Raw genomic sequence first — 14,777 nt, forward strand, 5'->3', positions numbered from 1 at the left:
CTCCATCCATGGGAATGGCCCTCATCACCATGGCAACGTGTGCACATCGACTTTGCTGGACCGTTCATGGACTCCATGTTCTTGATTGCAGTCGATGCACATTCCAAATGGCCCAAGGTCATTAAAATGAAATTAACCACATCTGAAAAGACCATTTCAGTTCTGAGGACCATGTTCGCTAGAAATGGCCTACCAGAACAAATCTGCACAGACAATGGATGACAATTTGTCTCTGACGAATTCCAAGGTTTCATGAGGAAAAATGGAATCAAGCACTACACATCTGCCCCGTACCATCCAGCTACAAATGGCTTGGCAGAAAGATTCGTACAGACTTTCAAGAAGGCCATCAAAGCAATGTGCAGCGAGAATCTACCACTGCAACACAAGATAGACAATTTCCTCTTTGCTTATCGGAACGCAGTACACGCAGCCACTAATCAGACTCCAGCAATGATGTTTCTGAACAGGAACCTGAGATCTCGCATGGACCTTCTTAAACCGAATGTACATCATGATGTAGAGAACAAACAGTTCAAACATTTGAATGCTAAGCCAACAAGAAGCTTCAGTGTGGGACAGTCAGTTCTTGCTCGTGATTTCCGGATGGAAAAGTGGCAACCAGGGACAATATCCACAAGAGAGGGACCACTGATGTATACAGTGGATGTGGGAGAGAACGTTTTGAGACGTCATGTGGACCAAATTCTGGATGTTCAGGTGGAAAACACCCCTATACCTCGCCCAGACTCACTTGACATGGAAACAGACACTCCTGATTCATCAGCATCAGCACCAGCCTCATCCGCAGCTGAGAGCTCTACCTGTGCTGATAGCTCACCTAATGCACCTGTACCTGTACAGTCTCATTCCCCAAAGCAAAAGAGTCTGGAGAGACGTTACCCAGAGAGGCAGAGGAGGCCTCCCCAGAGACTTGACTTGTAAAAGGGCTGTTGACAAAATAAAATGTTATGTTGGAATTTGAATGTTGTTACTTTGAAGAAAAAGGTTACTGTAAAGACAGGCTCTGTATGTGAATTATAGAAATTTTGCGTTAATATACTATTAAACTAGAGGGGGAGGAAGTGTAATGTATACAACATTGAAGGGACTACTTTGTTTTGCGGATGTACATCCTTAGTTGCGAGCGTATATAACAGACGCGTATCGATTTGTATAGTCAGTGCCGAAGTTCCAGTTAACCAGTAAAGATCACATGAAGTAACTCTCAGTCTCTGCTGCTTTATTATTTTATGTAGTTGTGTATAGCGGTACAAACACAACATTGCACTTGCAAGGTAAGTGGGTGTGAGGAGTGATGTGATGGAATAGGCTTAACAAGGCACAGTGAAGGGAGGTGGGTGAAGCGCAAAACAGGATGCAGGTGGAAGTGCAACTGTACTCAGCTTTCCTCACCTGCTTAGGTCATTAAATTGCTTCCTGCACTGAAGCCAGGAGTATGGCACAATGCTCCTGCTACTGACAACCTGGGCCACATCCAGCCATGCCACCTTTGGAGCAGCAGCAGGTTTCTTCCTCCTATTGCTGGGGAAGAGTATCTCTCTCTGGCTCCTCACAGACCCCAGCAGTACATCAATTGAGGTGTCATTGAAGCAGGGCACAGCCTTGGAGCATCCTGAGTCCATTGCGAAATTTCTGTCTCTGTGCAAGACCCTCCAAATGCCATCTTCGGATTGGCTCTTTCAATGCTGCGGTTAAGTTTGTGTCATGCGGGTCCGCACCACGCCTGCTGCCGTGCATTCAACGCCAAACCTGGAAGTCAAATGATAATGAGGTGGCTGCATAAAAATGCCACAGTCCGATGCACAGAACTTACTTCCAGGTTTCCCACGTGATATCGGGTCCCCGCCCCCCACCCTCGCTCTCAACACGCCTTGCATGTAATTTCGGGGCTAATGCAAAGTAATTTGGCAAACTTGAAAGTTTCTGAATGGTTCAACTCATACACGCTGTTCTCATATTGGGAAAAAGTCCCCTGAGATTTAATATGTTGTTTTTCCCAGTTTCGGTATTAGGACCATTGCTTTCTTTGCTTTATATAAATGACCTGAACTTGGGTATAGAGAGTACAATTTCAAAGTTTGTGCATGATACAAAACTTGGTATCGTAGTAAATAGTGAGGAGGATAGTAGCAGACTTCAGGAGGACATAAACAGACTGTTGAAATGGGCAGACACATTGCAGATGAAATTTAATACGGGTAAATATGATGTGAATGCACTTTGGGAGGAACAACATGGAGAGGTATTATAATCTAAATGGTACTATTTCAAGAGTTGGGGTGGGGGTCCAACATCAGAAGGACCTGGGGGCGCATAGTCACAAATCTTCGAAGGTGGCAGGGCAATTTGATAAGGCGGGATACTTGGCTTTGTAACTAGGGGCATTGAAAACAAGGAAGCCATGCTGAACCTTTCTGGATGGCTTCCTGGCCCCTGTGGGTAGAGGACTTCTCTTGCAGTGTTGACCCCCTGCACAAAGCTGGAGTGCTGTGTGCGAGACTATGAGTGCCCTTTCCCTGGCTTGCTGAGCCATTTGTGTAGTGCTGAAGCACTTTTCCCATTTTTTTAGATGCGGAAGGGAATTCAGCTTTAAGAGTTGAAGACTCCCATTTGGGAATTCTATTTAACGTTAATTTTTTTCGGAAGGCAGTTGAGCTGTAAGGGCTCAAAACTGCATAATTTTACGATTTCTATTTTTTTCATTTCAGAAGGAATCGGCCCTTTAAGAAACCCACAATGCTTTCTGAAATCACAGCCTTGCTTTCAGAGATGACACCAGTGCTGCCATTTTGGTGCTCAACTCTCCAGCTAATGCCCTCTCTTAAGCTGGCAAGGCTGAACTTGCATTCAGCAGCTGGAAAGACCCTTCACCAGCACTATTTAAAGGGATCATCAACTACTTACAGGTTAGTTGCTGGATGATTTCTTCTGGCTGTTTGTACGCGTCTACAAATATTTGGGGGGGGCTAAATTCGGTTGATTTGCGCCTCCCGTTAAGAGGGCGCTAACAAGGCGCAAATCAACTAGCGCCTGGGCGCAGCGCTGCTAACGCCTCCCGTGGAATACAGCAGGAGGTTAGCAGCGGCGCTAACCGTTAGCACCGCCGCTAACACCGTCATCACCGTGCGCAGCGCCCTGGCTGCAATATTGGGTGGCGCCCCCCGGCTTACTGCTGGACGCTATATCCTCCGGGGTCAGGGGGGCCTACCTGCGGCCAGGGTGGCGCTAGTTAAAGGGGAGGTGGTGGGCGCCAGCCAGCACCTGCCCCCGTTGCTGTCCCCGGCCCCCGTGAAGCCCCCCTGCAGAGTGCCGGCTGCTCTCCGTGAGCCCGGCACTCCTCTTGAGTGCTGGGCTCGTTTGCCAGCACTCCCAATCCCTGGTGACCTTTAATAAGGGGAGGAAGGCCTGCAGTACCGCAGCGTGATGTGCCACAGCGCTTGGCACTGCGGCACGTAGTGCCACGATATTGGCTCGCAACACCCCAAGAGGGACGCGGGGTGCTTCCAGTAGCGCCCCTCCTCCCTCTCGGGGCGCTACCTGGGAAAATCGACCATGGGGCCGCTAATTATTTCAGGGTGCTAAAATTAGCGCCCCGGTGAAGGTAGCATCCCAAAGGTGGTGCTACCCAATTTTTACCCCTTGGTGCTTTCTGTAGTTGTTTAAAGTTGCCAACGTCTACAGGGAGTGGTGTGGCAGGTGTCGAAGGACTTTTTCCTGACTTCAAGGATTCTGCAAGACCAGTTGCTGCCAGACATGGGTGCTTTAGTAGGAATTCCCCTTGGAATACAGCATGACTTGGAGAATGAGCAGAGACCAAGCAGAGCAGGACAAGCTGCTGAAAGAGGGAGGAGGGACCAAGCAGAGCAGGACAAGCTGCTGAAAGAGGGAGGAGGAGGAGGAGGGGGAGAAGGGCTCTCAGCAGGAGGCCATGTCCATCCAGGGTGATCAGGGAGCAATTCTCCTACCTGAACCTCAGCGAGGAACAATGTGGGAGATGTCTGTGCTTCAGTAAGGATGTCCTCATTGAAATCTGCCACCTGTTGCAGCCACAACTGCAGCCTCAGAGCAGAGCAAGGACCACGTTGCCAGTGGCTGTGAAGGTGACCGTGGCAATGACCTTTTATGCGTCGGGTTCCTTCCAGGCTGGAGCTGGAGATATTTGCAACATCTCGCAGTTTGCTGTCCACTTTTGCATAAGGGAGGTCACTGACACTCTCTATTCAAAGAGAGCTGACTACATTTCACTCTCCTTCCAGAGAACAGCAGGTGGAGTGAGCAACGGCTTTGCAAGGATTGCAGGCTTCCCCATGGTGCAGAGTGCCATTGACTGCACGCACATCAACTCTGCAATGTACAGGAACTGAAAGGGATTCCACTCCCTCAACATCCAGCTGGTGTGCAAGTATAGGCAGCGCATCATGCAGGTCAATGCCAGGTGTCCCGGCAGCAGTCTTCATTCTGCGGCAGTCCGCTGTGCCATCTGCATTTGAGCCATTACAGCAAACCAAAGGGGGGCTTCTGGGCAACAAGGGGTATCTGTTGATGACATGGCTCATGACTCCGGTGCACATCCCATGCACCCGTGCGCAGCATGCATAGAATGAAAGCCATGCTGCCTCACGAAAGGTGATAGAGCAGATCATTGGCGTGCTGAAACAATGCTTCCGCTGCCTGGACTGCTCTGGAGGAGCCCTGCAGTACTCAGAAAAGCGGGTGTCAAGATTTGTGCTGGTCTGCTGCATGCTGCACAACCTCGCCATCATGAGGGCACAGCCCTTGCCACCAGCTATACGGCGACCAGCTGAGAGGAAGGAGGAGGAGGAAGAGGAAAGGAACAGGTAACCTAGACAGCCCCTTTCTGTCAGGGCTGTCTAGGCTGGAATTTTTACAAATTAATAATGGTATACAATGTTAATGTGTCTTTCTAATGACGCAACTTCCCAGCAATTAGTGACCCAAAGAATGGTCATTTTTTGAGATTCAGCTCCTGTCATGGAGTCTTGCTCAATGGGAGCACCAGTTGGAGCCATGGATGTCTGAACCCTGTGACTGTGAGCAGCTTTCTCCTGGAAGAACGCAGAAGACATACAGATGTTAGACACAGGCAGAACCCCCAGGCAGTCAAGCCTGTGATGATGTGTAGCTCCCTTCTTGTGTGCATCTACATAATATTTACAGTGCAGAAACAGGCCATTCGGTCCAACGGGTCTATGCCGGTGTTAATGCTCCATATGAGCCTCCTCCCACCCTACTTCATCTCACCCCATCAACATCTCCCTCATGTGTTTATCTAGCTTCCCCTTAATTGCATCTATGCCTGAACTACTCCATGTGGTAGCGAGTTTCACATTCTAATCTGGAGACCAGAACTGTGTACAGTATTCCAAGTGTGGTCTAACTAGGTTCTATATAAGCTTAACATAACTTCCCTGCTTTTCAATTCTATCCCTCTAGAAATGAAGCCCAGTGTTTTGTTTGCTTTTGTTATGGTGTTATTAACCTGCGTCACTAATTTTAATCATTTGTGTATCTGACCCCCAGATCCCTCTGCTCCTCTTCCCCATTTAGACATTTATTTTCCAAAATTACATCTTTAAGTAAGGATTCCATTATCTTTCCAACTCTGACATTAAACTGATGGGCCTATAGTTCCCTGAATTTGTTCTATCTCCTTTTTAAATATAGGAATCACATTAACTGTCCACCTGTCCTCTGGCACTATTCCCTTTTCTAATGAATTTTTATATATATATATGTAATAGTGCTTCTTCTATCTCTTCCCTCACTTCTTTTAATATGCACGGATGCAATCCATCTGGACCAGGGGTTTTATCCTCTCTAAGTTTGATTAGTATTTCAATTGTCTCCCCCCTCCCAGTCTTCCTGTTAAATACCAAGGCAAAGTAATTATTAAATTGCTGCTGCTTGCCCTTGAAGGAAATTTCTTGCAGTGGGGTTACTACAACTGAGCTTTGCACCCCACCATGTTTGGGAGGGGGAAATTGCACTGGATTCCTGCTCCTGACCACTATCTGGTTGCAAGTGTGAATGCTGGGTAAGGATAGGATTGGCCTTGGCTGTGATGCCTCTGTGGTTAGCTAGCCTGTCAGCCCTAGCTGGCAAAACTCACAGTGGGTGATGTACAAGAGGGGAACCATTGCCTGCAGAAATGTCTTCTTCTTAGGCAGTCCCTCGGAACTGAGGATGACTTGCTTCCACATTAAAAATGAGCTCGCAGGTGGCTGATTAGTCCAATGCAGGACCTACAGTCTCTGTCACAGGTGGGGCAGACGGTGGTTGAAGGGGCGGGTGGGTGGGGTGCTTGGGTTGACGTGTGCTCCTTGTGCTGCCTGCGCTTGGCTTCTGCTTGCTCCCGGCGAAGAGACTCGAGATGTTCGGCGCCTTCCCGGATGCTTCTCCTCCACTTTGTGCAGTCTTGGGCCAGGGATTCCCAGGTGTCGGTGGGGATGTTACACATTTTCAAGGAGGCTTTGAGGGTGTCCTTGAAGCGTTTCCTCTGCCCACCTGGGGCTCTCTTGCCGTGCCAGAGCTCCGAGTAGAGCGCTTGTTTTGGGAGTCTCGTATCGGGCATGCGGACAATGTGACCCGTCCATCGGAGCTGATTGAGCGTGGTCAAAGCTTCAATGCTGGGGATGTTGGCCTGAGCAAGAACACTAACGTTGGTGCGCCTATCCTGCCAATGGATTTGCAGGATCTTGCGGAGGCAGCATTGGTGGTACCTCTCCAGCGCTTTGAGGTGCCTGCTGTGCATGGTCCATGTCTCTGAGGCATACAGCAGGGCAGTTATCACTGCTGCTCTGTAGACCATGAGCTTAGTGCCGGGTTTGAGGTCCTGGTCTTCAAACACTCTCTTCCTCAGGCAACCGAAGGCTGCACTGGCACACTGAAGGCGGTGTTGGACTTTGTCGTCGACGTCTGCCCTTGTTGACAGTAGGCTCCCGAGGTATGGAAAGTGGTCCACGTTGTCCAAGGCCTTGTCATGGATTTTGATAATCGGGGGGTAGTACTGTTTGGGGGGTGCAGGTTGGTAGAGGACCTTTGTCTTACGGATGTTTAGTGTAAGGCCCATGCTCTCGTACGCTTGCGTCTGCGTCTGCGTGCAGCCTTCGTTCGCCTGAGGAAGAAAATGTTTGAAGACCAGGACCTCAAACCCGGCACTTGCGTCTGCGCTCACTCGGAGGTCAAACTCCAAACCATCGTCAACACCTTCACCAAAGCGTACTGCAGAAATGTATCCAGCATGTTGCCAGCACACTGTGAAATGGAGGGGAGAAAATTAATAATGGAAAAATATATGGTAGACATTATTCAACTCAGATGAAACCAAATATGTTTTTGATCAGGACTGTTATTTCTTTGCTGGTAATTCAGATCTCCCAAGTGACCACTTTACTGCTCTGGACTCCCCAGGCAGAATTATACGCTTATGAAGGGTCAACTGTAACAGTTTTGGAAAACATCTGTAAAGGCCTCAGTTTTATAAACTATGATACATTATATTAAAAAGCCTGCATTCCTACCTTTATATCCTCCAAACGTTTCCATAGACAAATGTACACAGTGCTACCCTTTGGGAATTAAATTACACTTTTAGGCAATTCTATTAAAATAATAACAAAACCTCACATCTTCAGCTGGTTTCAGGATGTACAACCCAGGGGTTCTGTTTAAATTAGGTTGAATGACATAACATTTGAGAAATGTGAAAGGCTAGATCAGGGGTTGAAATTGTAGTGTTGGTGGGGAGCCAGTAGTACTGAAAAGTCATGAATGGCACAAACACAGTTTCCTGATACCTTCTCCCACCATGCAAAACTTCGGGTCAGGAATGCAATTTTACAGCATGGGCCCTGTTGTTCTCGTGGGCTAGATAGTTGCCTACCATAGATCTTGTAAAGCTGAAATCTATGTGCATAACTTGCATATTTCTCAAGCTGCTGACACTATCACACCTTAATGTTCTGATGTAGGATTTATGTGTCAAACAGGTAACAACACTTAAAAACAGTCCTTCCCAAACCTCTGGGCCTGCAAAATTCATGCAAGGCACACCACAGAGTAAGAAATATAAATGTAAATATGACTGAGCAACCTGGATTTTGAGGGCTGGTTTGCCAGGGCTGTCATGGACAAATGCATCTGCGACAGGTAGATTGGTGAGGACATGGTCAAGTAGGTTTTTCCCTTGTGTTGGTTCTCTCACCACCTGCCGCAGGGCCAGTCTGGCAGCTATGGTCTTCAGGACTCGGTCACTAGTGGTGCTATCGAGCCACTCTTGGTGATAGACGTTGGAGTTCCCCACCCAGAGTACATACTGTGCCCTTCCGACCCTCAGTGCTTCTTCCAAACGGTGTTCAACATGGAGGAGTACTGATTCATCAGCTGAGGGAGGGTGGTAGGTGGTAATCAGTAGGAGGTTTCCTTGCCCATGTTTGACCTGATGCCATGAGACTTCATTCGGTCCAGAGTCAATGTTGAGGACTCTCCAGGGCCATTCCCTTCCGACTGTATACCACTGTGCCACCACCCCTGGTGGGTCTGTCCTGCTGGTGGTGATGGTGATGGAGGAGTCTGGGACATTGGCTGACAGGTATGATTCTGTGAGTATGACTAAGTCAGGCTGTTGCTTGACTAGTCTGTGTAACAGCTCTCCCAATTTTAGCACAAGCCCCCAGATGTTGGTGAGGAGGGTCGAGTGGGCTGGGTGTACCTTTGTCATGTCCGGTGCCTAGGTCGATGCCGGGTGGTCCATTGGTTTTATTCTTAGTATACTTCTTTGTAGCAGTTTGGTACAACTCAGTGGCTTGCTAGGTCATTTCAAAGGGCAGTTAAGAGTCAACCACATTGCTGTGTATCTGGAGTCACATAGAGACCAGACCCAATAAGGACGGCAGATTTCCTTCCCTAAAGGACATTAATGAACCAGATGTGTTTTTACAACAATCCGGTAGTTCCATGGTCATTACTGATACTAGCTTTTTATTCCAGATATATTTAATTAATTGAATTTAAATTCCCCAGCTGCCGTGGTGGGATTTGAACTCCTATCTCCGGATCATTAGTCCAGGCCTCTGGATTACTAGTCCAGTAACATAACCACTATGCTACTGTAAATACCAAAAAATTGATATTTCGCAAATGTAAAAAATCTTTTGTTTAAGGAGCTTCTTAAGATTCTGGCAAGAGCCCCATAAGCTGACAGAATGATCTGAATGACCCTGACAATGTTGGAAAGTTTTAGTTCTGAAAGGCCTTCATATCTGCCGAGGCCTGTGATAGGAATTTAGAGGAGCTGCTCTGGTTTTTCCCAATTGGCTACCATCACTTCGGTGGACGATCCACATAAACTCCAGAGAAACAACGTAAATGGTGTTTATGCTGTTTCTCCAAGGTTTCTGTGCCTCTTCTGCCATGTTACGCTATACAACTGGAAGAAACTTTGCAGAAATTCAACCTGCAGTGAGCTCTGAGGAATATCATTGAGTGTAAATTAGCACTATCATTGGCACGAGTAACTAGCCAAATCCAAGCCAATTTTCACATAGCAAGGTCTCACAAATAGCATTGAGATAAATCATAAAATCATAGAATGGGACAGCACAGAAGGAGGCCATTTGGCCCATCATGCCTGTGCCAGTTCTTTGAAAGAGCTATCTAATTGGTCTCACTCCCCTGCTCTTTCCTCATAGCCCTGCAACTTTGTTCCCCTTCAAGTATTTATCCAATTCCCTTTTGAAAGTTATTATTGAATCTGCTTCCACCACCCTTTCAGGCAGTGCATTCTGGATCATAACATCCCGCTGTTCTGAATATGGTAATAAATGACCAGAAATCTGTTTCAGACAGAAGACAATCATTCAGCAGTTACTACTCCAACAGATCTGAACTATAAAGTAACTAACTTTTTCATAAATTGTTAGGACTCAAAAGCCCTGCGTATTGTTGATCCCACTGCCCCTTCAACTTGTATATCGTCCCCAGGACATCAGGAAAAATAAAAGGGGCAGAATGGAAGAAGAGAAATAAAAGGAAAAGCTAAAAAAAATGAATTTCATTCTCGGGATGTCACTGGCAAGGATGGCATTTATTGCCCATCCCTAGTTGCCCAAGGAATGATAAAACTAAATGGCTTGCTAGGCACTTCAGAGGGCAGTCAACCAGTGTGGGACTGGAGTAAGGAGGCCAGGCCGGGTAAAGACGGCAGGTTTCCTTCCCTAAAAGACATTAGTGAACCAGTTGAATTTTTATGCCAACCCAATAGCTTCATGGTCACATTTACTAATACCAGCTTTTTATTTCCAGATTTTTAAACTGAATTCAAATTCAGTGGTGGGATTTGAACTCATGGGGCCTTCCTATTACTATCGGGGCTATGTTCTCCGAATTACTAGTCTAGTAACCTTAACCACTATACTATCGTTTCTTAATAAATTCTGGAGAATTCATTGTGGTCATTTTGCATCCCATCTGTCGGCATAACCTATAGCTTATGATTAGCCATCATTATAATGTCATCGTTACATTACTGTGAAATAATGAGGAAAAATGATTACTGCAGGGAGACAGGTGAAGGATTCACTGGGATGAATATAGGAATATGCTAGTTAAAAGAAATTCAAGAGTGATGTTATTGCCGTGGAGGGAGCGGATTGGTGGGTAACAGGTAAGTGTTAGTTTGTTTTATTAAACTGTTTGTTTTTCAATGTTGAGATTCACTTGATGGTAGTTTCCATTGTGTTTTAGATTTATAGATATAATTTCCAGTTCCTATAGTTAACTTTTTATTATTTTAGTATCTCAGTCTTTCAGAGGTCAGTTTCTTGTCTTAGAGTTTTATAGGTCAGTGTCTTAGACGTCAGTTTCTTAGATTTTCAGAGTTCAGTGCCAAGTGTTTTAGTGGTCAGGGTCTCAGTGATGTAGAGGTCAGTGGATTGATTACCATGGCAGGCCAGCGGCCACCCGTTGGATGCGCATCCTGTTCGATGTGGTAACTCTAGGACACTTCATGCGTCCTGGATAACCATGTGTGCAGGATGTGCCACCCATTGCTCGAGCTCAAGCTCCGTGTTTCGGACTGAGCCACTGGCGTCACTGCAGTGCGACTGGGATTCTGAGAGTTTCCTCAAACGTACATTCCAGGAGGTGGTCACCCCACAGCTATAGAAGGTGTAGGATATGAGGGAATGGGTGACCACCAGACAGGGTAGGAGGAAGACACAGGTAGTGCAGGAATCCCCCAAGCCAGTGGCGCTTGCTAACCGGATTTCAGTTTTGAATACCAGGGAGGGTGACGATTCCTTGGAGGAATGCAGTAAGAATCAAACCCCTGGTACCATGGGAGGTTTGACTGCATACAGGGGATAAAGAAAGAGTAGAAATACAGTAGTCCTAGGGCATTTGATAGTTAGGGGAATAGCCAAGCGCTTCTGTAATCGCAAACGTGATTCCAGAATGATATGTTGCCTCCCTGTTGCCATGGTAATGGATATAGCGGGTGCAGGACATTCTGCGAGGGGAAGGGGAACAGTCAAAAGTCATGGTCCATGTTGGAACTAATGATATAGGTAGAAAAAGTGTTGCAGTCCTTTAGGCAGAGTTTCAGGAGCTAGGAAAAAGATTTAAAAAACAGGACCTCAAGGAAGTTGTTAGAATTTGCTTTGTGTCAAATGTCCCATCAAAAGTTACTCGCATCTTGAGGTCATTGTCAGATAAGGATAAGTATTACTATCGGAGGTTAGCTGGAACAATGGATGGGCAGAAAACTGATGAATAGACCAGACAGTAATCATATTAACAATCTGGGATGGTCCAGGGCATCTCCTGTTCCTTTGTAATGTCAGACAGGAAACAACAGGTTAAATTGATTAGCAGTTAAACCATGAAGGCTGGCCATTATGTCAAGGTCTGGAGTTTTGGTGAGAAGGAACCTCACTTCAATATACATTCTGGGCATTATGTGATATGACTCACATTAAAGGAGAAGGCCCTTTAGGGATGCATGGATGGTCTCTGGGCATGATGGGTAAAGAGGGATACATAAGAACTGGTAGCAGCCATCTTGTAGTTAGAGCTCACGGGACAATCGGAAGTCCAACATCTATGGAAGCCAAGCTTGATCACCTTGGGTCTGCAGGAAACCAAGTTGTATGAGTTTATTGTATAACTGTAATAGTTATTATACTGTTGGTGTCTGAGTAATAAACTTGCATTTGGTTAATACGCTTGAGCCTGACCCACAAGGAATCATTTACTTGAGTTTAAAGAGATTTCCTTACAGTAGTAATCTCAGGATTACTCCCAGTTTCACATGAAGAGAGTGCAAGTAACTGCGTGACTGGAGAAGTGGTGCAGGAGTGGGGGTGGTTCACATTCTTGGGGCATTGGGACCGGTTCTGGGGGAAGGGCCACCTGTAAAAGATGGATAGGTTGCACCTGAACAAAGCCGGGACCAATGTGCTCACTGAGAGGTTAAGTAGTACTGTTGGAAAGGGTTTAAACTAATTTGGCAGAGAGTGGGGAACAAGAAAATAGCAGAAAGGAGCAGAAACGAGATCAGAGGACAGGGAGATATAAACAGCAGTAAAATTAGAAATATCCTAAAAATTGCAGGGACTAAAAATTGAGGAAAATAGCAAAAGTGATGAAGAAGGTATTAAGTTGTATGTATGTCAATGTCCATAGTGTAACTAATAAGATTGGTGAGCTACAGACACAAATTGCTACATGGAATTATGACGTGGTTGCATTAACAGAGACATGGCTCAAACAAGGCCAGGAATGGGCTCTTAATATTCCTGGTTACTAAGTATTCAGGAATGATAGAGAAGGGGAAAAAAAGAAATGAAGGACTTGCATTTATATAGCGCCTTTCACAAACATCTCAAAGTGCTTTACAGCCAGTGAAGTACTTTTGAAGTGTAGTCACTGTTGTAATGCAGGAACCACAGCAGCCAATTTTCACACAGCAAGCTCTCACAAACAGCAATGGGATAATGACCAGATAATCTGTTTATTTAGTGATGGGGAATGAGGCAAAAATATTGCCCAGGACACGGGATAACTCCCCTGCTGTTCTTCAAAATAGTGTCATGGGATCTTTTATGTCCAGCTGAGAGCAGACAGGGCCTCGATTTAACGTCTCATCCGAAAGATGGCACCTTCAACAGTACAGCACTCCCTCAGTACTATGCTATAGTGTCAGCCTAGATTTTCGTGCTCAAGTTTCTGGAGTGGGACTTGAACCCACAACCTTTTGATTTAGAGGCAAGAGTGCTACCAACTGAGCCATGGCATGGAGGGGACATGGCAGTGTTGATTTAAGGATGATGTTACAGCGCTAAATAGAAAGGATATACAAGATGGTTCTAGGACTGAATCTGTTTGACTTGAGTTGAGGAACAGAGGGGGAGCTGTTACATTGTTGGGATTTTATTTCTAGAGCTCCAAACAGTGAGAAGGAGATAGATGAGAACATTTGTTGGCAAATTTCAAAGGCGTGCAACAAAAATAGAGTAGTAATAGTAGGAGACTTTAATTACACTAATATAGACTGGGAAAAACATAGTGCTAAGGGTAGTGAAGGAGAGGAATTTCTGATATGTGTATAGGACAACTTTCTCGATCAATATGTTTCCAGTCCAACAAGGGAGGAAGCAGTGTTGGATCTGGTTCTGGGAAATGAAGTTGGGCAAGTGGAGTGTGTTACAGTAGGAGATCACCTAGCTAACAGTGACCACAACATAATTCGGTTTAAAGTAATTATGGAAAGAGACCAGAAAATACTGAGGGTAAAAATGCTCAACTGGGGAAGAGCTAATTTCAGTGATTGAAGAAGGGTAAAGCAGTAACGGAGCAATGGAGGGCATTCAGGGAAGAGATAGTTCAGGTACAAACTTGGAATATTCCTTTGAAGGGAAAAGGTAGAGCATCCAAAGCGAATGCACCCTGGATGACAAAGGAAATAAAAGTTAAAATAAAACAGAAAAAGGAGGATTATGACAAATGTCAGGAGCAAGATTCAATTAATAACCAGGAAGATTATGGAAAGTACAGGAGGGAATTGAAAAAGTTAATACGGGAGCCAAATAGAGGTTACGAGAAAAGATTAGCAGGCAACATTAAATTGAATCCTAAAACATTTCATAAGCAGATAAAGTGCAAGCGGTTAGCAAGGGAAAAAGTTGAGCCGATTAAGGACCCAAAAGCAAATCTTCATGTAAAGGCAGAGGACATGACAAAAGTATTAAATGAGTACTTTGTATCTGTCTTCAAAAAGGAAGTAGATGATGTGAAGGTTACCCTAAAAGAGGAGAGGGATGTTATAGGTAGGATAATAATAGATAGAGAAGACGGACTAAAAAGATTAGCATTACTGAAAGTTGGTAAGTCGCCTGGTCCAGATGGAATGCATCCTAGGTTGCTGAAAGAAGCCAAGGTAAAAATAGCGGCGGCATTGGTCAGAATCTTTCAATCCTCATTGGATACAGGAGTAGTGCCGGAGGACTGGAGGGTTGTTAATGTTATACCACTATTCAAGAAAGGGGAGAGGGATTAACCAGGAAACTACAGGCCAGTTAGCCTAACGTTGGTAGTGGGCAAGTTATTGGAAACCATTATCAGGTACAAAATAAACTTTCATTTGGAAAGGCATAGGTTAATCAAGGAGACCCATAACATAAGAACATAAGAAATAGGAGCAGGAGTAGGCCATTTGGCCCTTCGAGCCTGCTCCG

The sequence above is a fragment of the Somniosus microcephalus genome, chromosome 3 (assembly GCF_052327205.1).
Source record: "Somniosus microcephalus isolate GS21.2 chromosome 3, FLI_Smic_1.0, whole genome shotgun sequence".
Classification (NCBI taxonomy): Eukaryota; Metazoa; Chordata; class Chondrichthyes; order Squaliformes; family Somniosidae; genus Somniosus; species Somniosus microcephalus.